The following is an 18,421-nucleotide window of genomic DNA, read 5'->3' on the forward strand; positions in this document are numbered from 1 at the left end:
TCATTTGAGAACAGTTTGCCCCACGCGCGAGGCGACGTGCCATTCATGCTCACGAAAAGGTCATTTCTCAAAGGTATGCCGATCGACACGGGGCCGGCGAACTCACCCGACATTGTCCGTGCTTTTCGCACAGTCCGGAGCACAATCTTCATCTCACGTGACCTTGACTGGGATCTCCCCGCACGGGCCTCACGCGGCACGCATGCCCTTGACGGGAACTCTTTCATCGCCGCGGGGCGATCCGCGCCACGCTCGACATTAGCTGGCGTCGGACCTGCGCGCGTGGCTCGATTGCCACCTCTGGATGTTTCAACAACTACAGGGCCGCCTGGGTTAACCAACGCTGTTATTCCAGTCATGATTGAGGGACAGATGGTCAACGCCTTGATCGACACAGGCTCTACTGATAGCTATGTTGACTTGCGGCTCGTCCAGAAGCATGGCTGGCCGATTCTCGGGACAACGCGCAGGATTTTCATGGCTTCCCAAGCTCTTTGGCTGCGTACCAAAGGCGAATGCCGGCTGAAGCTAGTGATCAATGGCCGAATGTTTCTGGATGTGCATTTAATGGTTTTACCAACGTTATGTGCAGAAGTGCTACTAGGTCACGATTTTCTGTCGACATGGATGGTTGGAAATGGAATTTGGAGGTGACAATACTCTCTCTGTGTGTGCTCTGGCCGGGATGGAAATTGAACCCCTGACACTGTTTCCATATTTGACTCCTGACTGCACCCCGGTTGCCGTTAAATCGCGACAATACTCGTGGGCTGACACGCAATTTATAGCGGAGGAAACTAGTCGACTTCTAAAGGAGGGTATAATCGAACCTCGTCGATCGCTTTGGAGGGCTCAAGTTCTGGTAGTCCAGACAGAAAATCATCGCAAACGCATGATAATCGACGACTCGCAGACGATTAATCAGTTTACGCAATTGGATGCCTACCCACTCCCGGGATTGGATTCCCTGGTTCGGCAGGTGGCACAGTACTCGATCTACAGCACATTAGATCTCCGCAGCGCGTATCATCAGATCCCTATTGCGGAGGCCGATCGCATCTACACCGGGTTTGAATCCGGACAGAGGTTGTACCAGTTCACTCGATTACCTTTTGGGGTCACAAACGGGGTGGCATGCTTTCAAAGGGCCATAGATTACATAATCGCTAAGGAACACTTAACCAATGTCTTTGTTTACCTGGACAATCTAACAGTTTGTGGGTACGATCAGGCCCATCATGATGCTAATTTGCAGCGTTTCCTCCAGGTTGCACGCACGTATCGGCTAACTCTGAACGAGGCTAAATGTCGCTATTCCGCCCGAACGATAGATCTCCTGGGGTACACGAGCCAGGGCACTATCACTCCAGACAAGGAGCGGCTGCGACCTTTGCTCGACATGGCCCCACCACATGCCCTCGGATTATTTGCACATTACTTACTCGAAGTGGGTCCAAAATTTTTCTGAAATGCTCCGCCCACTTGAACATTGCAAAGCGTTCCCCATGGGTCATGCCGCCAAGGCCACTTTCCATGGCCTGAAGTCCGACATAGCTGGCGCCGCTGTGTCGTCTATCGATGACAGTCAACCCTTTGTTTTGGAAAGCGATGCGTCAGACCACGTGATAGCTGCCACGCTCTCTCAAGGGAGGCGACCTGGAGCCTTCTTTTCAAGGACTCTCTCCTCCGTGGAGAAACGTCATTCGTCTGTCGAGAAGGAAGCGTACGCCATCGTTGAGTCTATTAGGTGTTGGACACCCGATCTGCTTGGCAAATGTTTTGAGGTCATTACTGATCAGCAAAGCGTCGCTTTCATGTACGACACGCGCCATGCTCAACGCATTAAGAACAAAAAGATCACTCGCTGGCAGATGGAGCTAGCCGATTTTTGCTACACTATTAAGTATCGCCCAGGGCGGGACAATCTCGCTGCAGACGCATTATCACGCCCTTCGGTGTGTGCGAGTCTCACCTCCTTTGAGGATTTGCGTGTTCTTCATGAAACGTTGTGCCATCCCGGAGTGACACGTTTCGCTCATTATGTGCACAGTCACAATTTGCCCTACTCTGTTGAGGACATTTGGCAGCTGTGTCACACTTGTTCAGTTTGTGCTGAACTCAAACCTTGTTTCTACAAACCTCTGATGGGTACGCTGATTCAGGCTACTCGGTCTTGGGAGAGATTGGCAATGGACTTTAAAGGGCCTCTACCGGCTTCGTGTCTCCCTGATAGTCCTAGCCTACCGGCCTTGGATAGCTCTCGCTATCTCCTCACGATTGTTGAGTTCTCCAGATTCCCTTTTGCTTTCCCATGCAATGATATGTCCGCTGCGACGGTTATCCGGTGTCTGCAGATTTTGTTCTCCATATTCAGGAATCCGGCTTACGTACACACCGATCGAGGTGCTGTGTTTCTGTCCCAGGATGTGAGGACCTTTTTGCTCCAGCGCAATATAGCTTCAAGCTATACTACCCCATACAGGCCACAGGCGAACGGTCAGGTGGAAAGATTTACTTACTTACTTACTGCGTCGAGCTTGCTCGGCATTCCATGACACGTTTCTTCCATTCATCTCTGTCACTCATGGCATTAGGTAGTTCGTTAATCAGACACCCAGTATCATTTGTAAGCTGATCGATATATGTTTTCACAGGTCTCCCTGGTGCCTGTTTTCCGTGAGTTGGTAACCAAAGTAAAACATCGCTTGCGAGCTCATCTTTGTTTCTCCAGCAGTGCCCAGCGAATCTTAATCTACGTTGACGTATGGTTACACTGATTGGTGGGATTTTTGCATACAATTCATATTTTGTGGGGTGCTCTTTCCATGAGATGTTAAGGGCTGCTCTGAGCATGCGAGTGTATGCACCATCCAGGGCCTTTTCTAGTGATGATGTGAAGGTCCATGTAATTGCCCCATATACAAGAACTGATTCAACAGCTGCTCTAAAGAAGTTTCGTTTCAGCTCCATTGGAAGCGCAGATTTCCAAATCTTGCCTAGACTGTTTACAGCTCCCCAAGCCTTTCCAAGTCTGATGTCGACATCTCTTTTTGTGGAGGCGATGTTGCTTCCCAGGTATGTGAATTCGTCAACCTTTTTGATGTTTTCACCAGTGAGTGATTTTATGTCTACAACTTGATCTTGATTAAGACTGATGTACTCTGTCTTCGAGGCATTTATGTAGAGACCAATTTGGCTGGCTACTTCTTCAATCTTGTGTAGTAGTGTCGCTGCATCCTTGTTATAGTCTGCTAGAACCGCAAGATCATCTGCATAATCTGCATCTCAAATCTTCTTGAATGGATATCGCCGACTTTTCCGTTTACTTAGGGTAAATCCAAGTTCATTGTTGGTGTCTATTGCTTTGCGTAGCACATAATCGAGACATATTATGAATAAGTAGGGAGCGAGGGTATCACCCTGTAAAACTCCTGCCATGATGTCAAAACAGTCTATCGCCGTCGGACTATTGCATGCGAGTTCTTATACAGCATCATGATGGCATTAACTGTCTCCTGAGGTATCCCGAATGCTAGCAGTATCTCCGTCATCTTACCTCGATGGATGGAGTCGAAAGCTTTCGAGAAATCAACAAATAGGAAAACAGCAGGAAGATTTTTAGCTTTAACGCCTTCAAGAAGAAGTCTAATAGTAAGGATTTGCCCGGAGGTCGATCTACTCGTACAAAAGCCATTTTGATTTTTTCGCAGAACTGGTTCTATATGCGGTCTGATTCTGTTTAATAACATCAGGTTGTATATTTTGGCCGCTATTGATGTTAGAGTGATTCCTCGATAGTTTTTTGTAAGCCCTAGGTCGCCTTTTTTCTGGAAAGGCAATATACATCCTTCTGTCCATCTATCTATTGGATTTTGATGGTATACAGCATTACATAAATTCAGTAAAATCTCATCGAATTCACCTAGTTTCCAAATCTCGGCTGGAATGTCATCTCGACCACTAGTGTAGCAGCATAGCAAACCTGTTGTGCATTTTGTGATACAAGCACCAAATTTGGCACAAATGTACATTAATATGTTGCGAACATTTTCAGATATTGGGCCACTTGAAATTCCGTAATTTATTTTTCAAATTTTTTCAAATTTCGTAATTTCTAATTTTTCGGGTGACACCGTCACAATTTCGGTCTTCGAGGCCGGCCGATATAGTGGGGCGGCTTAGCCCAAATATTCAAAAGAATTGTGCATTTTGTGATACAAGCACCAAATTTGGCACAAATGTACATTAATATTGTTGCGAATATGGAATTTGGCCTCCATATCCGCTTGTAAATATTCCCCTATTTTCTCCAATACTCCCCAACTTTCCCCGATCCCCCATTCCCTAGTCCCATTGCATGTAAATAACAATCAGTAGAGCCGACCTTCCCCTTATTCCCCCATTAAATGTCGTGCCCAGGTCCACCGCACCACACGTAGACAACTTTCGGACATCTTCCTAGTTATTCTTATTCTATGTCAGTTAAGGCCTCGTCTCCATTAATTATGACTCTTCGTTGCACCAGAATGTGATTATATGGCATCAGTAGTGAGTTTAGGACCTTTCCCATACCTCCTTCCATCTTCTTCCCCAACAATTACAACAACAACAGAGGAGATGGCGGCGGAGCGGGGGAGGATGCGTCCTCACACCGGCTCGATTAGCGCCATAGACCATGCGCTCCACGGGGTTACCACGAAGGGGCTCCTTGTCAGCTCCTCGTCAAGGGCGGAGCCTGGTAAACCCCCCGCACGCACCCAATGAGAAGCAACGTGCCGATTCCACGAGGCGGAGCTAACGAGCCGAGGGCGTGTCACTCCCCGCCGGATATACGCGGCCCCGCGCCGGATGTGACGAGAGATGCGCACCCAGCTTGGAGAAGGAAAGCCACCTGCGAGCGCTGAGTCAGATGCGCCCCCAGCCTGAGACGAAAAGACGCCACCTCGAGCGCTGTGCAACCTCCTGCATCTCTGGACCGGACCGAGTCGATTCTGCCTTGAGCCAAGAGTGCACCTTGAGCCATCGACTGCCTGCCTTTCCTTGCCATCAATCCCCGTGTGAGTCAGCATTTTGTCCCGTTTATCTGTCGTCTGTTGGGAATAATATAAGATTGTGTCTAAGTGCTTGTCTTTCTATGCTGTCCCTCTTGTAGTTGTAATCTAACCTTCCGCCTTAATATAACCTCCTCCGGAGGTCTTGAGAACTGAACCCCTGGTGTCGTATTGTGTTATTGTAATCCAGCCGGGTGTCTTCTTTTTCTTATTGAGCCAGCATCGCGCGACTTCGTCGACGTCGAGTATAGTCGGGTAATTTGTGCGGACACGACGGCCATTCCGCTCGGCCCACTTTAACATCAAAGTCGTGTCTGTAACAATTGGTGTCAGGAGTGGGATTCGAGGCCCGACCAAATTTTGAAAAAAAAAAAAAAAAAAAACGAATAGAGGAAAACAAAATTTGGTCAAAATTTGGAGCGGCCGAAATTTGTTTTGTTTTACGAAACTCGAATTTTGCAAGTCGCGCTATGGCGGATCAAGACGGCTGGGGTCCGGTAGGGGAGAGTGAAGCAGGGTCGGTCCAGGACCAAATTGAGGGACATGAGGGACATGAGGAGGGCGAAACAGCGGGGGTAGCAGACGCGCGAAATGGCGCCTCGCACATAGCTACGGCGGCCGCACCCGCTGCACAAGTGGGAGGGATGGCCCAGATGCAGGTCCTCATGGAGCAATTTATGGCGCAAATGCAGGCGTCCCTCAAACTGCAGAGTAACCAATTGGGGAACCGGATGGATGCTCAGAGTGAGCAAATGAGGGTTGATAGTGAGCGATTGGAGGGCCAAATGAGGGTTGATAGTGAGCGATTGGAGGGCCAAATGAGGGTTGATAGTGGGCGATTAGAGGGCCAAATGAGGGGTACCGGTGAGGGATTAGAAAAGAAATTTGAGGGGTTAGACAACGGGATAAAAGAGGTGAAACATGGGTTAGAGGGGGTAGAAAATAGAATGGCTGCCCAGGAGAATCAGATAGAGGGAGTGAAAAATGGGTTAGAGGGGTTAGAAAACAGTATGGAAGGCAAATTGAGGGACATGAGGGACCAAGCGGAAAGGGAAGTTAAACAAATGGAGCAGCAGATAGAGGGGGTCAGAATGGGGGTAGAAACCAAACTGGATGCTCACAGGGAGGAAATGGAGCAGATGAGGGTGGCATCTGGGCAGGAGATGCAAGTGATGGGAGAAGAGATCAGAAGAGGAGTGAGTGAGGAGGTCGGAGGAGTGCGCGAGGAGGTGAGGCACTGTGAGGAGCACATGGAAAAGGAGGTGAGAAAGGGGACTGTAAAGTTACAAGGGGGCATAGAGGACCTGACGCAGGAGGTGGAGCAGCTGACGGTGGGACAGACGGAGTTAGTGGAGCAGGTTCAAAGGAACACTGCGGTATTAGGAGGTTTAAAAGCGACACAAAACGACATAAAAAACGACTTGATAGCGACAAAGAGGGAATGTCAGATGGTACGTGAGGGACTGACAACGAGGTTGGACGAGGTGATAGAGGTAATGGAGACGAAGGACCGGCAGGTGAGGACGCACATGGAAACGGTCAAGGTAGCCTTGGAGGACGAGCTTGAGGAGACGTACCGGGGAATAAAAGAGGTGAGGCACAAATTAGAAGAAGTGGAAGAAGGGGTGAGCGAAATTAAGAAGCGACGGAGAGGGGATAAGAAAGAGATAAAAGAGGAGATAAAAGAATTGGTCCAAAGTCTGTGTTTGGATCGTGATGATGTGCTCATTAACCGGATGAGGGATTCGCAGGTGATGGAGGAGAAGCGAAGAGGAAGAGGACCCGGTGTAAGTGGTGACCAATATGGTCGTGCGTATGATGCGCCAGGGGATTTAAGAAGCTTGGGGGTCGAGATAGACCCGGGTGTTCGTGAGAGGCCGTGGGTGAAGTGTGCGACAGGTCTGGTGTGCGAAAGAGGAGGTGTGCGAGAAAGTCCGACTCTGGGGTGTGTGAGGAAAAAGTGCGTGCCAAGGAGTGAGTGTGCTGGCGAGAGTGAGTCGGACGTAGCGTGTGTGCGAGGGAGCACATGGAAGCGCGGTGTGGTGAGTGTTACAGAGGGTGTGACGGGAGAGTGTGCGCAGGAGTGTGCGCGAGAAAGGTGTGTGACGGACAGGTGCATGAGGAAAGAGTGCGCTGTCAGAAGTAAGGAAGAGTGTCCACCTGTGGGGAGTGTTACAGAGGGTGTGACGGGAGAGTGTGCGCAGGAGTGTGCGCGAGAAAGGTGTGTGACGGACAGGTGCATGGGGAAAGAGTGCGCTGTCAAGAGTAAGGGTGAGTGCTCTGTCAGGAATGGAGGTGAAAGTAGTGAGAGTGACATGGAGCGTGAGTTAGTTGTGACAGGTGAGCGAGGATGTACACCTGGGATGGAAGGATGCACACCTGGAATGGTAGAGCGTGAGTGGGAATGCACGCTGGAATTGGTAGTGAGGCACGTGGTTGGGTGTGCGAATGAGAGCACACCTGTGATTGTCACAGAGGAGGTGACAGAGGAGGGGGCGCGAAGAGGTGTTTTGGTGAGGTGTGCTACCAACGAATGTGTGCCAAAGTGTTCGGTGGTCAGGTGTGTGACCAAGGCTGTGAGTGGAATGGGTGTGCCTGGGTGTGTAAGGAACGGTACGAGGAGCATGGGCACGGCTGGATGTGTGAGCAAGGAACGGGCTGCGGGATGTAAGCATGCAGGTGAAGCATCGACGTTAGACGGGGTAGAGTTTAGAACGACTTATAGCCGAGTCGGGCCCTCGGTGCGTGCTGGGCCTCGCTTTGAACGGCCGCGTCCAGGCTCCACTAGGCGGAGCTGGCAGCCCGATAGAAAGGGTCGTCATGGCGACCACTTTTTGGTGAGACGTGCCGGCAGGTCGAGATCGGGGCATTGGATGGCTCCACGCCGAGGTGGTGCGTGGGATCTCGGCACGGGTAAGCCCCCGTCCCTGCACCGAGTGCCGGACGCATCCAGCCGCTGGCACAAAACAACCAGCATCCATTGCTTGGCTTTACGAAGCCAGGCTTTGGACAGGGATTGGCGCACCGAGAGGTATTAGTGAGTCGACTGGGTGATGAGGTTAGTGTTTTGGCCCCAAAATTAGAGAAAAACAAAATTTGATGATTGGCAAAGGATTGGCAGAGTGATGATTGGTAATGGTACAGTGATTGGCAGATGATTGGCAAATTTTTGATTTGTTGAAATTTGATGTGCAAAATTGGTAGTGAGCGATGGGCCCGGTGGGTAAGGCTGGCATCCCTGCCACCCTTCCCATGGGGGGGCAAAAGAGCAATAGCTTATGGGGTGTATGGCAGTGAAAACTAGCCCGGGTGGGTTAGGTTATATTGATAGGGCCCTAGAAGATGACATTAGGTAACGTTAAGATTAGTTAGTGACTGATACCTGTAGTGGGGACGCAGGTAGATTAGTATGGATGATAATGACGAGGGAGCGCAATAGTTTAAAGGGACGACTGGGAAGCGCAAGTTTCAGAAGGGAGTAGTTAGCTGAGATGATGCCGTGTTTGTGAGAATTGAACAGGTGTGATTGCACAGGTGTGCAACTGGACAGGTGTGTGGAGCAGTGTATGAGTAGTGAGTGTGTGGATCAGCGCGAATGCGCTTGGGGAGAGAAGGGTGCAGGTGGCACCAGGTGTGAGAGCACAGGTGTGCAAGTACAGGTGTGTGGAGAGAGTTGGAGTAAGTGGGATGGAGTGGTGTGCGTGGTGCGAAGGTGTGGATGGGGGAAGAGTGGACCCCTTTCACGAGTACCCGGGGCGGGTAGTGTAAGTGTTAGGTAGAGGGTGCAGGTAAATTGTGGTTGGATATTGGCATTTGTGGTGCGGTGGCAGAATGGTGTTGTGGATGGGTGCATTAGTGTTGTGGAAATGGCTGGGCGTGTAGCCTGTTAGTGTGTGTAGTTGGTTGGGCACTCCACCACTGTGAGGATGTCGGCCAGGTGAGGCCGCAGGTGGGCTCTGGGAGCCGGTAGTTGTGAGTGGGTGCCTGAGGATCCCGGGTGTGGATCGGGCAGCCCAGTGCCAGCGAGGGCACGGAGTGGGGAGAGCGCCAGAGGGCCTTCCCCAGGTAGATAGGTTAGGGTAAGGAGCAGGTAAGCTCGGAGGCAACTGCAGTGGTGGAGGTGTGCAGGTGGGTAGACCCACTGGGAGAGGTACACGTCGCAGCCCAGAAATTGTACGAGGGCACCGGGAGATGAATCGGGGGAGTGAGACCCCAAATTGAAGAGCACCACAGTTTGGCCAATGGGAATTGGTTTTTAGAACCCATAGTGTAAGAGGGCCAATGGTTTGGCCGGAGAAAGACCCCGGGTAGTGTAAAGTTGTTAAAGTCATTTAGGAGATAGTTAGGATTGATGAACCTGTCGCACCATACGCAGCCACTTACCTGTGGTGATGATGATGACTCCACACCTGTGTTTTCTTTGTTTGTGTTGCAGGAGATGAATCGCTGTGTGGATTTGTGAGACGCATCACGACGTGGATGAGACATTGGGGTGATTCCATCTCTCCCTCCCTAGGAGGGACTGATGATGAATTGGTAATGGCAAATTTTGATGTTGAGTTGGAGATGGCAAATTTTGATGAGAGTTGAAAATGGCAAATTTGATTGGTTAGGAGGGAGAGAAGACGAATTTGGTTTATGGGAGGAACGGGGAAGACAGTAGGGATGTTTGTTGATTTGTAAAGTAGATGTTTATGGGTAGTGTTGTGTTTTGTGGATGCAGTAAGGGGTAAGGGAGGGGCCATGTAGGTTACCTGGTGGGGGGGGGCGTACGATAGGAACGTACCTGTCTCACCTGGTTCCCATGTGCCCCCAGTGTGCATCACCTTACATTGCGTGCACTTTTGCGCCCTTACCACCTTACTCACTTGTTTCTTCTTTTGTCTCCCACCTCCGAGGATCTGGCTTTGGGGTAGAGAGAGAGGAGAGAGAGGTGCTGGCTGCGCAGTTGTGGGCCTGCACTTTCGCTGTTTGCTGCCGGGATCGATACACCATATGGACCGCAATGTTTGTGGCCACCCACAATGGACCGCAGTTCGTTTGCGGCCAAGCACCACCCGGGGATGGACCTATGGATCAACGTGGCACCTATGCCATACAGGTGAACCACTAATAGTTAACACCACCAAGTGCACCACAAGAAGAGCAAGAGACACCTGCAGGGTTAGGGGTTGTCGAATTTATTTTTATTCCAATGAACAATGGTGACTGCACCGATTGGTGGTGGGGTGGTGCTGTTGATGCTCGGGAAGGGTGCTCTGCACGTTATTAAAGGCCGTCGGCCACAGAGCACTCGTGGGTTGGTGTATCGATGTTGGCAAGCGCGCTCTCTCTCTATGCATAACATCTGCATGTGTTCCTCCAAAAACAGGTCCTGGATCGTAGTGTAAATAGCAGCGTAGTCGTGTAAATAATGCTCCCTACCGGCTGTATGTTTAGTTTGAGAATTCTTTCCGGATTCGGTTATCCTGTGGGTGTGTTTCTGTGAGGAGAAGGGTGCAACGTCGCAGGGGGACATATTTACTCATTTGTGAATATCTGTAAAACTGTTGCACTCAGGGTAGAGTTAATAGTAGAGGGAACTACATTGCGTGCCACACTAAAGTAGGTAAAAATTTATCGGGTCGGGACGCCCCGAGGGTAGAGAAGGGTGCAATGTTGCGAATATGGAATTTGGCCTCCATATCCGCTTGTAAATATTCCCCTATTTTCTCCAATACTCCCCAACTTTCCCCGATCCCCCATTCCCTAGTCCCATTGCATGTAAATAACAATCAGTAGAGCCGACCTTCCCCTTATTCCCCCATTAAATGTCGTGCCCAGGTCCACCGCACCACACGTAGACAACTTTCGGACATCTTCCTAGTTATTCTTATTCTATGTCAGTTAAGGCCTCGTCTCCATTAATTATGACTCTTCGTTGCACCAGAATGTGATTATATGGCATCAGTAGTGAGTTTAGGACCTTTCCCATACCTCCTTCCATCTTCTTCCCCAACAATTACAACAACAACAGAGGAGATGGCGGCGGAGCGGGGGAGGATGCGTCCTCACACCGGCTCGATTAGCGCCATAGACCATGCGCTCCACGGGGTTACCACGAAGGGGCTCCTTGTCAGCTCCTCGTCAAGGGCGGAGCCTGGTAAACCCCCCGCACGCACCCAATGAGAAGCAACGTGCCGATTCCACGAGGCGGAGCTAACGAGCCGAGGGCGTGTCACTCCCCGCCGGATATACGCGGCCCCGCGCCGGATGTGACGAGAGATGCGCACCCAGCTTGGAGAAGGAAAGCCACCTGCGAGCGCTGAGTCAGATGCGCCCCCAGCCTGAGACGAAAAGACGCCACCTCGAGCGCTGTGCAACCTCCTGCATCTCTGGACCGGACCGAGTCGATTCTGCCTTGAGCCAAGAGTGCACCTTGAGCCATCGACTGCCTGCCTTTCCTTGCCATCAATCCCCGTGTGAGTCAGCATTTTGTCCCGTTTATCTGTCGTCTGTTGGGAATAATATAAGATTGTGTCTAAGTGCTTGTCTTTCTATGCTGTCCCTCTTGTAGTTGTAATCTAACCTTCCGCCTTAATATAACCTCCTCCGGAGGTCTTGAGAACTGAACCCCTGGTGTCGTATTGTGTTATTGTAATCCAGCCGGGTGTCTTCTTTTTCTTATTGAGCCAGCATCGCGCGACTTCGTCGACGTCGAGTATAGTCGGGTAATTTGTGCGGACACGACGGCCATTCCGCTCGGCCCACTTTAACATCAAAGTCGTGTCTGTAACAATATGTTGCGAACATTGTGTGGTCAGCAATGAAGACGAGAGTCTGAATTACATGTATGCAAAAGACCTTGTGAACCAGTGAAGCAAATACACGGGTAAGCATGAATTAAATCTAGGGCATGATATAATTTCCATGATGTTTACCTCTACACTCAATGGTGGAAGGAGGTAATGTTTTGATCCCAGCTTGTCTGTATGTCTGTTTGTCTGTTAGTCCACAAAATTCCAGACAAAGCTTGTAGTAGTGGTAGTTGTAGTGGTAGTGGTGATAACAGAAATTGTTATATAGAACTGAACTTATATTATTATTATATGCAGAAAATAACTTCATTTCTATATGCCCTGCAGTGGACAGGTTAATTGGTTTATGCACTGAAGGGGTCACCCTGGTGTGCACTGCTGTGTTCTGCCTCACTGAGTTGTTCAGGTATGATGTACTCAGCACAAGCTTCCGGTCGGCCCGGAGGTGGGGATGCGGGGCCTGTCACGGAACGTCAAAACAAACGGCCTGCTGGGGCCGCCCAAAAGTCGGGCGTGAGGGGCGCGTCCACTAATGGAACGCCTCTCGCTTCCCAGATCGAGGGCCACGTGGTCAGGAGAACCTCGTCCCTTCCGGTCACACTTTGCCTATCGGCCGGCCTCGAAGACCGAAATTGTGACGGTGTCACCCGAAAAATTTGAAATTACAAAATTTGAAAAAAAAAATTACGGAATTTCAAGTGGCCCAATATCTGAAAATGTTCGCAACATATTAATGTACATTTGTGCCAAATTTGGTGCTTGTATCACAAAATGCACAATTCTTTTGAATATTTGGGCTAAGCCGCCCCACTACACAGGCTTTCCCGTTTTGAATGTTTTTAAGAGCTTTATGGAGTTCATCTATGGTGAAAGGACCTTTTTTGATGTCGAGTTCATCTGAAATCACAGGAGTTATTACTTCATCCTTGATTATAGGTGGCTTCCCTAATAAGCTTTGGAAATGCTCTTGCCAGAGTTTCAATCGTTCTTCTTGGCTGGATGCTTTTAGTTTGGATTTGTTTACGCATTTCCGTCCGCTTATCTCGTTTACAGTTTTCCAGGCCACAGCAGATTGCTTGTTACTCGTAGCATTATTTATCATATCAATTTTTCTCTGGAGATAGTCAATCTGTTCTCTCTCATAAGAATCGGTAAGTGCAGTTCGTGCTTCGTTGTAATTCCTAATGTTTTCCATTGAAGGTGCAGAGTTTTTAATTTCTGCCATTTTGTATAGCTCTTTGCGTTTCCGGCATATTTCCTCTGTTTCCCATGGGATCCGACTTTTCCTCTTTGGTTTCAAAGGAATGGTACCAGAAGCAGACTCTCTGCAGGCTGTCTCAAAATTGGCAAATGTTTTATTCGGCAAGTTTGTTGTATTTTGTTCTTGAAGAGCAGCAAATCTATTTTTCAAACAAAGTGAAAAGGCGACACTAATCTGTGTGTTCTTTTTGAGACAAGCGCGTTTGAGGAAACGGAAAGAAACAAACAAACGTTTGAAACAAACGGAAAGATTTAATGGTATTATATGGAAGGCCATTACTCTGGGCCTTAAGTCTCGAGGACTAGGACTGGACCGATGGACCTGGAGGGTGCACGGGGCGTTAAACTCGATCAGGACTTTATTATTCACGGCTACTAATCAAACTCCTCACGATCGTCTGTTTCGTTACTCGCGCCGTTCTGGTGCTGTTCGACCTTTGCCGGGCTGGCTAGCTGAGCCCGGACCGGCTTTCCTCAAACGCGCTGTTCGTCAAAGTAAAAATGACCCGCTTGTCGACAAGGTTCACATTCTCCAAGCTAATCCCGAGCACGCTCGAGTGCTGCTGCCAAATGGACGTGAGTCTACAGTCTCGGTGCGTCATCTTACTCCGTGCGAGGATACCGTTCAGCCGGAACTCAGCCCGGGGGACCCGTTGACGGGGAATTCACCGTTGACTCCGCTCCCGCCCGATCCGGTCGGCCCTGAGCCGCCGCCGCCATCTCCCGAGATAGGCGGTTATTCCGACGTGGGGGAATTTGGTCTCGCGGCTGAAGCTCCTAAGGCTTACCGAACATGCGCCAGAAGAGAAATTCACCGCCCCGATCGCTACGGCTGGGACTGACATGCGTTGCTACTCGATGTACCCTTATGCTAACTGACGTTTTCTATACTGCTATTCTGCTTGCTTTCACCCCAAGGGGTAGTGTAGATTTAACGCCGGGGAGAATATCATGAAATTCTGTCTGACGTCTGAACCCAGGTGTCATGCGTCTTTTGTCCGCGACACGGCCGTTATAAGAACTCGGTCATTCAGCGCTATGATCATACCCGAGACATTTACCGTATGCTATGCTGGTGCATAAATAGATGGTACGTACCGCCACTTTGTTACGGCTTGCTTGTGCTCATCTGTAAACTCATTACTACTTCAGATGTATGCTGAATATTGATATGATGTTCGCTGGTTCTCTTTACAGGTATTGTTAGGGATCGATTGATATTAAACTCATGATATGAGCCAATGTTGTAACTCTGATTCTTACAACAGGAAGGCCACATAAGCTCACAGAACAAGACCGCTGAGTGCTGAAGCGCACAGTGCGTAAAAGTCGTCTGTCCTAGTTTGCTACAATCACAACTGAGTTCCAAACTGTCTGTGGAATCAACATCAGCACAACAACTGTTCGTCAGGAGCTTCATGAAATGAGTTTCCATGGCCGAGCAGCCGCACACATGCCAAATATCATGCACAATGCCAAGCGTCGGCTAGAGTGGTGGAAAGCTCGTCGCCATTGCAAAACGCATTCTCTGGAGTGATGAATCACGCTTCACTATCTGAAAGTCCGACGGATGAATCTGGGTTTGGCGGATGCCTACCTGCCTGAATGCATAGTGCCAACTGTAAAGTTTGGTGGAGGAGGAATAATGGTCTGGCGACTGTTTTTCATGGTTCGGGCTAGGCCCCTTAGTTCCAGTGAAGGGAAATATTAACGCTACAGCATACAATGATATTCTAGAGTCGAGACGTTTATGTGCTTCCAACTTTGTGGCAACAGTTTGGGGAATGTTTCAGCATGACAATGGCCCCGTGCACAAAGCGAAGTCCATGCGGAAATGGCTTGTTGAGATCGGTGTGGAAGAACTTGACTGGACTGAACGAGCCCTGACCTCAACCCCATCGAGCACCTTTGGCAGGTACAGTCACGTGAAAACGTAAGTACATCCCATGTAAAGTTTTGTCTTTTTCGACATATTTCAACGTACAGCTATTTGATCTTCATTTCAACAATATTAATAGATAAAGGTGATATAATATAACAAATATCATGAAACATTTACATTTTGTAGTCCATTGTATAATTTAAATAAACATAAATGCAAATTTCGCATGTGGAAAAAGTAAGTACACCCCTACATTTATCACTACTTCAAAGACCTAAAATTAGAATCAAGTGCACCAGCTCAGGTGCAAATGATTAGAACATCGTTGGAGGATCTTGGAGGAACCTGTCTTATTTAAACCTCAGACATTTAGTTTGGTTTGCTCTTTGTTGTTGAAGTGTGTGGCGTCGGCATGCTTAGATCAAAATAGCTCTCTGAGGCCTTCAGAAAGAAGGTTATGGATGCCTACGAGTCTGGGAATGGATTTAAAAAGATCTCCAAACAATTTGAAATCAAACATTCGACTGTCCGGAAGATCATCGACAAGTGGCGAAGATTCCAAACAACTGCCAACTTGTTCAGGCCAGGCCGCTGTGGAAGTGTAACTCATTGGTTGGGACTAGTAACGGAGCAAGTAGTCCAGGTGGTTCGTAAGAATGTCAGGAATGTATCTCAGAACATGGAACCTGGGAGTTCTTTGTTCACCTTGTCACGACCCCAGGCTAACACACATTCCCAAGCCCGCACTATTGTTTTGGACATCGGGATGCAAAGAGGGTGAAGGAACTCCCCAGCAGGGGGGCGAGCGTGGATGACCTCGGAGCATTTAGCGGAGAGAGGATTAGCGCGGCGGTGCCCATATAAACGAGAACATACTTTGAGTCAACACACTTGTCATCAGAATCTCTGCCCAACGGAACGAACGAGTACGGAACGAGGACAGCGCAGAAGGCCGAAGAAGAAGAACCAACGACTTGAATTACCAAATTCGTTATTGTATTGTAGTTCTTTATTATATTGAAACAAGTGAATTATTAGTTAATAAAGCATTGCTTTTGTAAAAGCTGTTTGGTCATATCGGAGCCTCCTGAGTCCTTTAACATTCCCGAACAATTTGGTGGCTACCGTAAGGGGATCAATTGGACACCGACAAGATCTTTCTGAAAGGTAAGCATGTTCTTGTTCTTGTCCAGTATGATGTACGAACGTGGGAATAGTTATTCTGTATATACATGGAGGAGGTGGTGGTTGGGCTTCTCCACGCACTATTGGTGCACGGAAGCCCTGATAAGGAAAATGTAGATGAGACCCTTTTTGCTCAGGTGCTGTGTAGCGCTGCACAAAGATCCATATGAGCGGGGCCTGGGTGCTGTGTAATTAAGTAGTACACAAAGATCCATTTGAGTTTTACTAGGGTGCTGGGTAGTAAAATAAAACCACAAAGATCCATTTTTTGAGCTGGTTCTCCCGGTGCTGTGGATTTACTTTACCCAAAGAACCAATTTTTGTAAGAATTAAGATATGATTTGTCGACATTATAAATACTTTAATATATGTAACGATTTTTGTAACGATCGTCCGAGGTAAAGTCCTACAAAATGTCTGCTCGTTCCTTTTTCCTTTGAGTCGTAATCCTGTTGAAATCTCATTACAAATGCGGATTTCAGTACGCCGTGTAGTGATAGAGGTCCTTGAATGCGAATCAGGAAAAGTGAATGAGCGGACAAAGTCACGGATGGAACATCGACAAACGGTTTTAGCTATTATTCGTGTTTTTCTAGCGATCTGTAAATACGGGTTTTTGCGCTGTGTAAATAAATGCGCCAGTTCGTCTGACACGCGTCACTGAGAAACGCGCGTCTGTAGGCTTGCCTGCAATTGGGACCGTGTGTTGGCGAGGATGCATACGTTATACGCTGGTTATTAAAAGCCTCACTCTGTACTGGAGGCAAATCGACCCATGAAGTGCACCATGGGGCGATTTGTTTGCCGGTTCTGTAAGGCCCGTGCACATGTACAATCGTGTACACTCGTTTGTAGCACTTACAACGTACTTTTGAGTTGCCTGCCCAAATGGTAGGCGACTCGCTTGGCGGAGGAGAGGAAGCGGACAACGGAATTATATATATATCTTTTCCCCCATTCCAATTTATGATACCGCGACAAAACGGCTTATATCTTTGGAACGGCTAGTTGGATTTAGACAAATTAAACGGAATTGTGTAGGACGAAAGCCGTGGGTCCAAGGTAAAAAAGAAGAAAAAACAAAAGGGTGGAGGAGAGAAAAAAAAAATTCCCGCCACCTAAAACCCGTTCAATCAACATATAAATTAATGACAGACAATGCCATCTGATTCCGGGCCAGAATTATTGTGAAAGATGGCGATTGGATGAAAATTGCATACCGACGCCCCCAGGGTAAAACCGAACATTGTCCCTCATTTCCATTCCGACTACCTGTGCTGCTACCTGTCTCTTGCTCCCGCTCCTTCTCCCTCCCCTCCCTCTAGTTCCCATTGGCGGACGTTTTTGTGAGAAGCAAAACGTTTTGCAGGAAGCTTCCAGGAAGCAGAGCCAGTGCTTTTGTTTTTTTGTGTTTTTCCTCTGCTCCCTGGGCTCGCAGTGTTGTACGTTATTTCACTTGGGTTGATTTAATTAAATTCCTAAAAGATACATCTTTGGATGAAGCACTAGTGGTTTACTTATGCTATTAGCCAATTGAGTAAGAAAATATTTTGTGATAATCTTTATTGAGTTTAATTATACAATTAATCAATCAATTATTGTATACCTCTCCCTCCCAATACAGCAACTATGCGCTGGAAGATATTTATTTATTTGGCATGGGGGCAATGTACTTTGAATGTATCTGCACTTGTTAGTTTTATTTTTACTTTTCACTCTTTCCATTCATTGTTCTCTTGGTCATGCAATTTTTTTGAAGACATGTATGTCATGATTATGAGAGATGATTACAGGAAACGTGTGTGGTTTATGTTGAATAAAATAGTTGTTGATTGAATTAGTTGACTGATATATAAATCCCATTCGAATGACAAGTGAACCAAATGAAAATTAAGGATTTTTGAAATTGTTGTTGACTTTTGGCCTATGTTGAATAAAATAGTTGTTGATTGAACTAGTTGACTGATATATAAATCCCATTCGAATGACAAGTGAACCGAATGAAAATTAAGGATTTTTGAAATTGTTGTTGACTTTTGGCCTATGTTGAATACAATAGTTGTTGATTGAACTAGTTGACTGATATATAAATCCCATTCGAATGACAAGTGAACCGAATGAAAATTAAGGATTTTTGAAATTGTTGTTGACTTTTGGCATATGTGGAATAAAATAGTTGTGGGTTGAACTAGTTGACTGATATTTAAATCCCATTCGAATGTCAAGTAAATCGGATGAAAATTGAG

At 47.9% G+C, this 18,421-nt stretch overlaps 1 protein-coding gene across 7 annotated transcripts in view; it reads right to left on the minus strand.

Annotated features, from left to right (window-relative positions):
* Positions 1-18,421, minus strand: part of UBN1 (ubinuclein 1) — a 393,312-nt gene that overhangs the window by 172,627 nt on the left and 202,264 nt on the right. The gene's annotated exons all lie outside the window — the stretch shown is intronic.

This window comes from Myxine glutinosa, chromosome 5, assembly GCF_964187855.1.
Source record: "Myxine glutinosa chromosome 5, kmMyxGlut1.1, whole genome shotgun sequence".
Lineage (NCBI taxonomy): Eukaryota > Metazoa > Chordata > Myxini > Myxiniformes > Myxinidae > Myxine > Myxine glutinosa.